This window comes from Dioscorea cayenensis, chromosome 20, assembly GCF_009730915.1.
Source record: "Dioscorea cayenensis subsp. rotundata cultivar TDr96_F1 chromosome 20, TDr96_F1_v2_PseudoChromosome.rev07_lg8_w22 25.fasta, whole genome shotgun sequence".
Taxonomy (NCBI): domain Eukaryota; kingdom Viridiplantae; phylum Streptophyta; class Magnoliopsida; order Dioscoreales; family Dioscoreaceae; genus Dioscorea; species Dioscorea cayenensis.
Window position 1 is genome coordinate 18,724,962 of NC_052490.1, and position 13,520 is coordinate 18,738,481.

Consider the following 13,520-nt stretch of genomic DNA (forward strand, 5'->3'; position numbering starts at 1 on the left):
TATCAAAACCTTATTCCTATATTCTATTTTCAGAATGTGTGCTTATTTTAAGTTTTAAATCAAAACCTTAATCCTTTGTTTTAATAAAATCCCTAATCCTATCTTTTCTTTTGGAAATCTTTGGTACTTTTTAATCAAAACTTTAATCCTCTGTTTTGTTTTCGCAATGGCTCCTATTTTTTAAACAAAACCCTAATCCAATGTTTTTCCTTTTTGGAATGCCTCATATTTTAGAATGAAAACCCTAATTTTATGTTTTCTTTTGGGAATATCTGTTGTTTTTGAATCAAAATAATAATCAGTTGGTTTATTTTTGTAACCTCTCATATTTTTAATTAAAACCGTAATCCCTAAGTTTTAAAATGCCTCCTATTTTTAATCAAAACCTTAATCTTATGTTTTCCTTTTCGAAATATTTGCTATTTTTTATATCAAAAATAATAATCCTATCATCTTTGTTTTTCATAATGTCTCATATTCTTCAACCAAAACACTAATCTTATGTTTTTTCTTTTCGGAGTTGCTCCTATTTTTGAATCAAACCACTAATCCTATGTTTTCTTTTCGGAATGTTAGCTATTTTTTAATCAAAACCCTAATCCTATGTTTTAGTTTGGAAATGTCCACTATTTTTTGGTTTTTAGTCAAAACCATAATCCTATATTTTCTTATAGTAATGTCTACTATTTTGGTTGCAAAAATAGAAATATCTCCTATCCTTATCATATGTTTTCTTTTGGAAATGTTTGCTTGATAAGTGCTAAACTGATCACATTTTCTATATCATTTACAATGCGTTTAGCATGAAGTTTTACATGCTTATCACTAGAATAGTATGATATTTCATTCTTTTGTTCACCACTCTCTTTATTTCTATTTTAAAGAAAAAGAAGCAAATTCAAGGGTGTTTTGAGGTGAAATGAAAAATGTTGCAGAATTTAGGCTTCAACACGACTCATACGCACCATGATGGCTGGTTACCACACTCGTTGCCTATAATTAGCATCATGTGATCAAGTTGTTGGTTTGCATAAACCCATCTATAGCACACAAGCCACTATCATGGTGGATTATCAAGGCACATAACGCCTAGAGACCAAGCCGGGACACGACATGGAGCCTGAGCAACAACTTACTCACCATGGGTATCCATAGCGGTGGTGAGGCCGTGAGCGAACTCGACTCTTTAAAAACCATGGATTTCTATAAAATCAGAGAGACTCTTTTGCAGAATAAGGTAGGGAGGCCAGATTTTCGGAGATCTAAGCATTGGGAGACAGGTTTTCTTCCATATTCTAGAGGGTTCCGACAGATTTTTCAGGAGTATGTCAATGAGCATCATCGTAGAATATTGCGCTCGATAGGCATCTTCAAAGGTTAAATTAGAAGAGCACGAGTCACACATGTCAGCCGAACATGTTTAGGATCCTCTAATCCTAACCATCTGAGAACTATTAGAGGAAGTTAGTTTAGAAATACATTGAAGACTTGTTTATTATTTATTTGGTCTTGTGGCTCTCTTCACGCTTTTATGCTTTTCTTTATACGATTAATAAGAATCTAATTCAAAGGGAATTGTATGTCTAGGCCCGTTGGTTATTATTTATGAATATTGATTAATTAATATATATTATTCTTGTTTGCATAATGATTGAATGTTCTTAATTGATTATTAGTGTGGATGAGGAGTGCTCCCATGCTGATGATGCCCATACCACGATAGATCTATGCATGTTCTAAGAGGTTAGGCATAGGTAGGTTTCCGTACTAGGGATTGATTGCCCCTTAGACTTAGGGTTTGATTGGTCTTTTCTCGTTGATTCCCGAACTTAAGGCAAACATAGAAGGCTGAGGTGAAAGAGATATCATCTTAAGTTTCTAGTGATTTAGACCTAGTCACCATGGGTTTTTGGGACTAGTAGGCCTTTGAATTCCTCTTGTTTGATTCTAGAACACAATTGATGATTAACACCTATCATAGTTAATAATCAAGGTAACCACCATGCATACTCCCAACTCCTTCGAAGTGTGCTTAACGATGTCTCCAATTGTAGTGTTCAATAGTATTGTACAAGTAAACTTAAGAAGAGTGTAAATGATTAGTCTTTTAATTAAGTGAAAAAGAAGTTATAGGTGCCTCTCACTATTCCTGGGGAAATACGACCGTCGTGCTCACCTACAAGGGATTACTTGATGACCTGTACACTTGCGGTATTGCGGACTAATTGAAGGATTCTTTGCATGCTTGCATATTGATAAATTTGCGTACTTTACACACCCATCCTGGAGTCCGTCAAGTTTTTTGGCATCTGTAAGGCAACCTTAGTTGAGAGCCCTAGGAAAACTTGCAGCATAGTGTTTTAGCCACCTAATCCTTTGTTGTATCAAATTTAGTTAATTCAGTTTATCACATGTTTCTACCATTGCTACATAATACTGTGAACATTTACCATTTCATGGTAGGTATGAAAGGTCAGTTAGAGAGGGTACTAGCCCTACTTGATCAATGTATTAAACACCACATAATGCTGAAATTTGTTGCACAATACATCAACATAGTTGAGCAGTCAACTACACATAATATTCGCTATGGGCAGCATGAAGAGATGGTTTGACAGGAAATGTTCGACCATTTCAAGAAAATAGGAGGATTAGAAGAGAGAACAGTGAGCAGCGTTGTTGAAGAATCGATGGGAATTGACAGATGGCAGACAAAAGACATCAACAAGGAGAAATATGAAGCTTATAATTTAGATGATGATATCAATAATGATCAGACTCCTGAGGAAGAAAAGAATATCCCTAGAGTCACATTGAACATTGATAGTTAGCTCAATCCATCTATTGAGGAGTAACCGAACCTGGATGACGAGTGTGTATCAATTATAGGAAACTGAATAACACCACCATAAAGGGCAACTTTCTACTCTTGTTCATAGATCAGATGCTAGAAAGGTTAGTATGGAATTCACATTATTGTTTTCTAGATTAATTTTCAGGATACTTTCAAATTCTCATCACTCACGAGGACCAGCCGAAGACCGACATTACATGGGCCATATGGGACTTTCACGCATTCCACCGGATGCCTTTTTGGACTATGCAGCGCCCATTTGACATTTTAGAGATGCGATTCGCGCAATGTTTAAGGATATGGTAGAGAACACAATTAAAGGTATTTATGGGTGATTTTTGTACTGTTTGGTGATTCTTTTGATATGTGTCTCAGTAATTTAGAACTAGTATTAGTAAGATGTGAGGAAACTAATAGTGAAAATAAATGCCACTACATGGTCCTGAAGGTATCGTGTTGGGACATGAAATTTTTAAGAAAAGGGATTGAGGTGGATAAGGCTAAAGTTACTACAATTGAGAAGCTTCCACCATACACGCTCGGGTTATTGCAATTCGTAGTTTTCTTGCGGGACATGCAAGCTTTTGAGGTAAGAATTATTAAATACTACTCATAGATTGCTAGACCATTAAGTAAACTATATGCCAGCATTCAAAACACTAAAAGATAAACTAGAGCGAGCTTGGATCATTTTTGCCCCAGATTGGGATTTGCCATTCGAGTTGATCTGCGATGCTAATGATTTTTCTAGTGCATTGGAGCGGTATTGGGTCGATGGAAGGGATAAGTATTTTCATCCCATCTACTATGTGAGCAAGACCTTAGATGATGTACAAGCTAATTACATGACCACTAAGAAAGAATTGCTAGCATTAGTCTTCGCTTTCGACGAATTCTGATCGTATCTGTTACTTTCAAAAGTCATAGTCTACAACAATCACTCCACACTCAGGTATCTCATAAGTAGTACTAATGCTAAACCATGCCTAATTAGGTTGATTTACTCTTGCAGGAATTCGATGTGAAGATCAAAGACAAGCGAGGAGTGGAGAACTTAGCAGTAGACCATCTATCTAAGCTAGAATGTCCCGAAAATAAATCATTAATGGATGGAGACAATGATGATATCTTCCCTGAAGAACACTTGTATAGATTTAATAAGGTAAGAGATGAAGACCCACCACGGTTTGCTAACTTCAAAAATTATTTAGTTGCATGCACCCTTCCTAAATGGTTCACATACCAACAAAAGAAGAAATTCTTCATGGACCTTAAACACTATATGAGGGAAGACCCCTTCTTGTTTAGAATCTACACAGACCAAACTATTATAAGATGTGTACCATGAGCCAAAGGATATGATATTCTCGGACATTTTCAATCAGGACAAGCTGGACGGCATTTTAGCACAAATCGAACAACCAGCAATATCCTGGAATCAGGTTTTTATTGACCCACAATCTTTCAAGACACAAACAAGTATGTACGAAATTGTGACAAATGACAATGCACAAGTAATCTTTCTCATAATGATGAAATGCCCCAAAATTCTATTCTTATATGTTTAATCTTTGATGTGTGGGGTATTGATTTTATGGGCATGTTTCCTACATCATGTGGTAACAAGTTTATTATGGTTGCAGTTGATTCTGTTTCCAAATGGGTAGAGGCACAAGCCTTCCTGATGAATGATGGTAGGTCATGATTACATTACTAAAGAAATTGTTCTCTAGATGTGAAACACCTAGGACAATATAAAGTGATAGGGGTACACATTTTTACGATGACAAGCTTATGGAAACCTTGAGGAGGTACGGAGTTACACATAGATAGTCACCCTTTATCATCCACAAAAAAAGTGGGCAATTAGAGGTGTCTAATTGATAGTTGAAACAAATTTTACAAACAATGTATCTCATCACTGGTGGGAATGGTCAGATAAGTTAGAAAATGCCTTATGGGGCTACCGAACAACATTCAAAACACCCATAGGAACTTTACCTTACAAATTAGTTTATTGAAAAGCCTACCACCTCCTTGTATAACTTGAACATAGAGCATATTGGGCAATAAAAAGCTTGAATCTTGATATTTATCCCACATGAAGGAAGAGAAAGTTACAACTATAGGAACATATAAAATGGAGGATGACTGCCTATGAGAATGCGGAGATTTACAAAGAGCGCACATAAAGATACCCTGATCAATAACTCATACGTTGCAAGGAGTTATGAGAAGGGGACTAGGTCCTTCTTTTTAATTCAAGACAGAGGTTGTTTCCTGGTAAGTTGAAATCAAGACAGTCAGGACTGCTCTTAGTAACCAATGTTTTTCCCTATGGTGGAGTAGAGATAACTCAACTATAATAGGCACATACAAGGTAAATGGTCATTTCTTGATGAATTATATTGGGGAGAGTAATTGGACTAACATGGTAGAGGAATTTAACCTTTTGGAACCATCTTAAAGTAAGAACAGGTGCATTAGGCTTCTGACGTAAAACAAGCATTTCTTAGAAGGTAACCCAAGTAGTTTTCTATTCTCTAGTTCATTTAATCTTAGTTTTAAGTCTTATTCTTTAGTTAAAATGTAGAAAAAGTGGTACTTAATTTGGGAACCTAGGACTTTTATTAGGAATTATTTTCACGCCGTTTTACACAGGGAAAATCCTTAGTTTATTACTGCAAGCATAACAATGGGTGTGATTAACACATTGTACCTATTGTGATGCACGGGGAAGAGAGTTATGTTTTTTATTAAAAATTTGAGTGAGTGGGGTCTTGGGCTTACAACGCCTTAATCATGACCTTTGGTAACTTATCACGGCCGCTCCACAGAGCGTGCTAAGTCTTTGGGTTTTTCGGAGGCTGCACGCCTTCACCCCCCGCTCATTTTCTGGGCACGGTGAACTTAACAATACTTAAAGTGGTAGTTACCAACACTAAGAAAATTTTAAACACTAACTAAATGTGATAATGGCCCCATAATGGGCTTGTCATGGGTGTGGTGCCTCAAAGAGACTGTACAGATGAACAACGGGCTTTGTTTGGCCATTGTTAACCTTGTTACAAGGTGATATGGGGTTGCGGATGACAGACTCTTTCCCTTTCTCACTCGAGACCTAATTTTCTTCCTACTACGTCAGCGAAGAATATTCCCTAACATGCATTTAGTGATTCTGAGAAGCTCTAGCCTTGTTCCTATTTGATTTAGCACCATATCTAGTTGGTTTTCATCGTGGAACAACCTTCTCATTTTGGCCGATTTTATATGAACCCTTCCAAATATTTTAACTCATGATTTTATGATATTTAAATGGTAGTTGTATAAAAGTTTTTACCATGGTCGGGTATGACAACGCCAGTTTGTTGATGAACAATGACCGATGTGATGAACATTGTGTTCAAATGTTGAACCAAGGGGAGATGAGTGGCAAAGGACGTGTACGCCCATTATAAAGGTCTGTTATGAGATTTTTTCCCCGCTCATCTTACCCTAAGCGACATTTGGCAATGGGTAGCTACCATCAACTCGATCGCTGGAAGCACTCCCCATGCTTGTTTAGCTACTCAAGCAACTTTAGACAGTTGATATTCACTAGGGACAAAGCACGATAGTGATTTGCCTTTGCTTGGCTTTCTCACTTAGAAAATTTCTTGATTCCTTGATTCTTTTGTCCTTGAATTCACTCCTGATTGCATTAAGCCATAATTTCCTATACCATGAACAAAAACACCCAAACCAACATCAAATATATTCAAAATTTGCTAGAAGGTAAGCAAAAGTATGACTTGGGAGTATGAAAAACATGATCTAAATTCGCTCATCACAAAACCATAATCCTATGTTCCCTTTTGGAAAATCTACCATGTTTTGGTTTTTAATAAAAGCCTAATCCTATGTTTTCTTATTATAATATCTCTTATTTTTCAATCAAAACCCTAATCTTATGTGAAATGTCTCATATTTTTCAATCAATACCCTAATTCTATATTTTCTTTTAGGAATATCTCATTTTTTCTAGTCAAAACCCTAATCTTATCTTTCATTTTAGAAATCTCTGCTAATTTTTAAACAAAACACTAATATTTCGTTTCTTTTCAGAATGTCTATCATTTTTAATCAAAAATTCTAATCCTATGTTTCCTTTTCCTAATGCCTCCTATTTTTAAATCAAAACCTTTATCTTATTTTTTCTTTTGGAAATGCCTGCTTTTTTAGAAATCAAAACAATAATCCTATGTTTTCTTTTTGTAATGTCTCGAATTTTTTAATCAAAACCCTAATCCTATGTTTTTTTAATGCCTCTAATTTTTTAATCAAAATTCTAATCCTATATTTTATTTTTGGAATGCGTCCTATTTTTAAATAAAAACCGTAATATTTTGTTTTCTTTTCGTAATGTCCGCTATTTTTTTATCAAAACAATAATCACATGTGCTCTTTTCATAACGTCTCATATTTTTCAATCAAAACTCTAATCCTAAGGTTTTTTTGCAATGCCTCCTATTTTTCAATCAAATCCCAAATCATATGTTTTCTTTTGGTAGTGGCTCGTATTTTTGAATCAAACCCCTAATACTATATTTTCTTTTGGGAGTGTCTGCTATTTTTGAATCAAAAACCTGAATCTTATAATTGTTTTCGTAATGTTCCTTATTTTTTTGTTTTTAATCAAAACCCTAATACTATGTTTTCTAATAGTAATATGTCTTATTTTTCAATCAAAACCCTAATCCTATGTTTTCTTTTTACAATGTCTCATAGTTTTCAATCAAACCCTAATTGTATGTTTTTCTTTTTGGAATGTTCGCTATTTTTGATAAAAATTCTAATCCTATATTTTCTATTCGGAATGTCTCCAATTTATGAATTAAAACCCTAATCCTATGTTTTCTTTTCAAAATGTCTCAAATTTTTCAATCAAAACCCTAATCCTATGTTTTTTCTTTTCAGAATGTCTACTATTTTTTAATCAAACACCTAACCCTATGTTTTCCTATAGTAATGTCTCCTATTTTTTATTCAAAACCCTAATACTATGTTTTCGTATAATATTGTCTTCTATTTTTCAATCACAATACTAAGCCTATATTTTCTTATTACAATGTCTCCTATTTCTAAATCAAAAACCTAATCTATTAATTTGTTTTCGGACTGTCTGCTATTTTAGAATCAAAACCCTAATCCTATATTTTTTTCGGAATGTATTCTATTTTTTAGTTTTAAATGAAAAAGCTAATCCTTTGCATTCTTTTCATAATATCACATTTTTTTAATCAAAACACTAATCCTATCTTAAGTTTTTGAAATCTCTACCTATGTTTTAAATTTCGTAATGGCTCTTATTTTTGAATAAAAATCCTAATCCTATGTTTTCTTTTAGGAATGCCTCCTATCTTTCTATCAAAACCCTAATTTTATGTTTTCATTTGCGAATGTCTTCTATTTTTGAATCAAAACAATAATCGAATGGTTTCCTTTTGTAATGTTTCATATTTTTTAGTTTAAACCCGAATCCTAAGTTTTTTTTTGTAGTGCCTCCTATTTTTTAATCAAAACACTAATCTTATGTTTTCTTTTTGGAATGTCTGCTATTCTTGAATCAAAACAATAACTCTATGTTTGTTTTCATAATGTCTCATATTTTTAAATCAAAACCATAATCTATGTTTATTTTCGGAATGTCTCCTTATTTCGAAGCAAACCCCAATCCTATGCTTTCTTTTGGGAATGTTTGCTATTTTTGAAACAAAACCATAAACCTATGTTTTATTTTGGAAATGCACACATTTTCATTTTTTAATCAAAACCCAAATCCTATGTGTTCTTATAGTAATGTATCCTATTTTTCAATCAAAACCATAATCCTATGTTTACTTTTCGGAATGTCTCCTATTTTTCAAAAAAAAACAATAATCGAATGTTTTTTTTTCAGAATGTCACCTGTTTTTGAAAAAAAATTCTAATCCTATGTTTTCCTTTCGGAACATTTCCTATTTTAAAATTAAACCCAAATCATATGTTATCTTTCCAAAATGTCTCATATTTTTCAATCAAAATCCTAATCCTAGGTTTCCTTTTCGGAATGTCTACTATTTTTGAATCAAAACACTAATCCTATGTTTTCTTATAGTAATGTCACCTATTTTTCATTTAAAATCCTAATCCAATGTTTTCTTATAGGAATGTCTCCTATTTTTTAATAAAAAACATAATCCTTTTTTTCTCTTGGTAAGGCCTGTTATTTTTTAATTAAAACTCTAATTCTATGTTTCTTTTCGGAATGTGTTCTATTTTTCTATTTTGAATCAAAACCCTAATCCTTTGCTTCCTTTTCAGAATATCCCATTTTTTGAATAAAAACCTTAATCCTATCTTTTATTTTGGGAATCTTTACCTACGTTTTCATTTTGTAAAGCCCCTTATTTTTTAATAAAAATCCTAATACTATGTTCTTTTTTCGGAATGCCTCCTATTTTTAAATCAAAAAACTAATCTTATGGTTTTTGTTGGAATGTCTACTATTTTTTATTAAAAATAGTAATCGTATATTTTCTTTTCTTAATGTCTCATATTTTTTAATCAAAACTCTAAACCTATGTTTTTTTGCGAATGCCTCACATTTTTTAATCAAGACCCTAATATTATGTTTTCTTTTGAGAATGTCTGCTATTTTTGAATGAAAATAATAATCCTATGTTTTCTTTTCATAAAGTGTCATATTTTTCAATCAAAATCCTAATTCTATATTTTTTTTTTCCTTTTTTGAATGACTCTTATTATTAAATGAAAATTTGAATGCTATGTTTACTTCTGGGAATGTCTGCTATTTTTGAATCAAAACCCTAATTCTATGTTTTCTTTTCATAATGTCTACTATTTTTAATCAAAACCCAATTCCTATATTTTCTTATAGTAATATCTCCTATTTTTTATTTAAAATCCTAATCATATGTTTTCTTATAGTAATTTCTCATATTTTTATTCAAAATTGTAATCCTATGTTTTCTTTTCGATATGCCTCATATTTTTCAATCAAAACCCCTAATCCTTTCGGAATGTCTACTAATTTTTCATCAAATAGTAATCCTATGTTTTCTTATAGTAATGACTAGTATTTTTCATCAACCCTGACTAACTCTATACTCACATAGGTAATCTAGTAGGGTCCTTCGACTACAACTGCAACACATTTTAGTTGGCCAATAGTGGATCAATAATTTCAAATAATTAAGTTTAGCATATAAAGTATATAAAGATCAATTTCTCAAATAATTTCCCAACTTTCCCAAAGACCAGAATTTGGCAAAATACAACTTTAAAGAGCTTTTAAAACATAAATTCATCATGAATCGTTATCAAATCAATTTTCCCAAGAAATACAATTTTTGAAATAGACTGCCATCCTGAGAGCGGTATCTAGCAAAAACACTACCCGACTTAGCCGCCGTCACGACTAGGTTGACAACCATCAAGATATTCACAACCTTGTCGTTGCCCATTGAGATCCCCATGTTGTTACTCTAGGTTTTCTCACAGAACTAAACCCTGTCAATGGCTCTACGAACCTCTTGACCAGGGGTAAACTTAGGGTTAACCACGACGCCTCCCATCAGGCCTGACAGTTAGACCTCAACTCTAGTGTCGGACTAAAGTAAGTAGTCACCATCAAAATCTATGAAAACTCCACAGCACAAGACATACATAATACTTGCAAATTCCATATCCAGGAAACTATTCCTGTACCAGGAATGAAAACCAAATCTACAAGCATTGATAGTTTAAACATTTTAATTTGCACAATGGTTTCACAAATCATCTCAAAGTTAAGGTACACATAACCAAAAAAATAAATATGTGAAAATAATAATTAAAACATATATATATGTATTTTCCACTGTTGAAATAACGTATAATTGTGCGAATCAGATATACTAATATGATTGCTATGGCATAGGAAACCGTAAATAATTATAGCTATCCTTTAACAATATAAATTATTAAACATAATATAATGAAATAATTAAACAATTATTTCAAACTAATAGCCATTAAGTACTTGTTTCAAAATAATGGCAATTAACCGATTTTTCAAAAAGAGTAGCCCTACTAACTCACCTGTCTCCCTGGTTTTGTTGTTAAACCTAGAACTCCCCTCCCAAGCTTGAACAACACCCTAATAGGAGAGACGAGAAATAAAAATAAATAACACGCAAACCTAATGATGAAATTGAACCCCAAAAAGAAAAATACAACAAATGAATAATTGACCTGCTCTAATTAGGCTCACTCACTCTAAGCGGTTCAAAACCAGACCTTGCATAATCAAACTAGATTCCAGTTGCACTTAAACCAACTCAATTTGGGCTAAACCATTCTGAACCAACTTGAACCAACCTCAACTTCACTTAATTAAGTTCAATTTCACCAACCAGCATTATACAATTTCCAATTGTAATACAAAATCTCTTGAACTAACTAGGTTCAACGGAACCCAATTCTCCTTGAATTGATTCACACAAAAGTAATTAGACCAAAATTTGAACCAAGCCCAAATCAATCTCAACCAACTTAACCTAAATTCAGCCCAACTCAATTACACATTGAGTCCAAATCAAGTCAATCCTCAATTGGTTGCACCAAACCAGTTCTTTACTCTCATTCAAACCCAAATAAACTCAATCTATTTCAACCTGGCTAGCCAAACCCAACTCCAAGCCAATTGATTGAACATTATTCAAATAAATAACGCCCACTTCACTTGATTTGATCAAGCCCAACTCTACTAATTTGGCTATACTCAACCACTTAATCTCCATCCATTATCATCACCATCTTAATCATCATCATTGTTTATATAGAAATTTTCATTTCTAATTCCCTTAGAAGTTCGGTATTCTACTTTGAATTAAAATCAAACAAAAAAAAGAGATAAATAAAAAATAATAATGATGAATCATATTCTCCTACTTCAAATAGCAACAAAAAGGGAAAAGAAGGGGTAGTATCCTATTCCAAATAAAGGTGAGGGGTAAATAAAAAAATAATAATAATGATATAGTAGAGGAAAGAGAATATATATATTTATATATTTGAAGATATATATATACATCTATATATATAGTATTTTTCGCTTTAAAAATTATAAAAATAATAATAATATATATAATAATGAAAAAAGGAGGGAAATTCAAAAAAGTACATAAAAAACATATAAAAAGGAGGAGATCATAGATATGATTGGAAATTTTTGAATTCAAAAATTTTTAAAAAAAAATCTCCCGAGAGTTGGATATTCTTCGGGGTGTTGAGGATTTTTGGAACCAAAAAAAAGAGATTTTCTTGGTAAAGGGAATGAACAAGAAAAATATAGAAAAGAGGAGAAGGAAGAAGGAAGAAGAAAAAGAAGACGGAGAGAAGAAAAAGAAGGTATGAAGAAACAAGAAGAAGAACTCGAAGAGAGCTTCACGGACGACAAAAAGAAAGCCTCGTAGAAACAACTGGATTATTTTTCAATAGCAAAAAGGTACAATATTTGTTTTTCTAAATGTTTCCCTATAAAAAAATGAAAAGAGAAAAGAAAAAATAAAAAAATAATGAAGGGTCTTATTTTTTTGCATGATGAACATGCCCTAAGATCATACATTTATATTCAATGGGCCCCACCTTTTAATGATGTTTTTTAAATCCAATGCATGTCATGCATGTATATGCGCCCATGATCCATCACTCATGCATTAAGAAGAAAAATGCAATGGGTTCCACCATTTTAGTGATTTTTTTCGTGCATTTTTAAAAATGCACGCGGCATCATACATGTTCTCTCCCTGCCTCTTTCTCTCTTTCCATCTCTGCACCTCGATCTTCAATGGGGCCGACAGTGCTCGCCAGATCGGTTTCATGGTACTCGCCATTATGGGCCAAAGTCCCACTATCAACATCGCCGAGAAAGTCTTCCAGATCTCCATCTACAACCGCATCACCGCCAAGGCCGACGAGACCATCGTCTGTGGTGTTTACAAGGGTTTTTATTCTCTCTCTTTGGCCACCACTACTCTGTGATGGCTGTCGTTTGGTCATAAAACACCATAATGACAAGGTGGGGAATGAGATCCGGGTCCTCTCTCATCTCTAAAGCCAGTTGCTTGGATCCTAGTCTCACCGTTGACGAACTTTTGATGGCCACTAGTGGTTGAGCATGTCAAAATCACTCATGTTCTCTAATGACGCCAAACCATCTGATGCTCCCTCAGCAGAAGAAGTTGGCCATCCGGACGCTGGTGTATAGAGGAGCAGATTTCCATTGTGAAGGAGATATAAAATTAATAAAAGGATTTCTACAAGATCTTGGCTTCAGAGAGGAGTTGCACAGTTGAAGATGTTCGCAAAGATTATTAGAAGATATCTCTAAAGATCCACCCAAAAAGCCAATGCACTTGGCTCGGATTAAGCATTTAAAAGTCGTTTCTAAGGCTTTCAATGTCTCATGAATGAAGATACCCGAAGTGAAATGATCTTAAGGGTTTAGAGGAGCTAAATTATGGCATTGCTGCACTACCGTTAGAAATTACAATAAAGGATACAACCATATAATGGATTTTATGAGGCTGATTTTGATGTAGATGAGATATTTAGTAACTTATCCTGTAGTGAAGGGCCAATG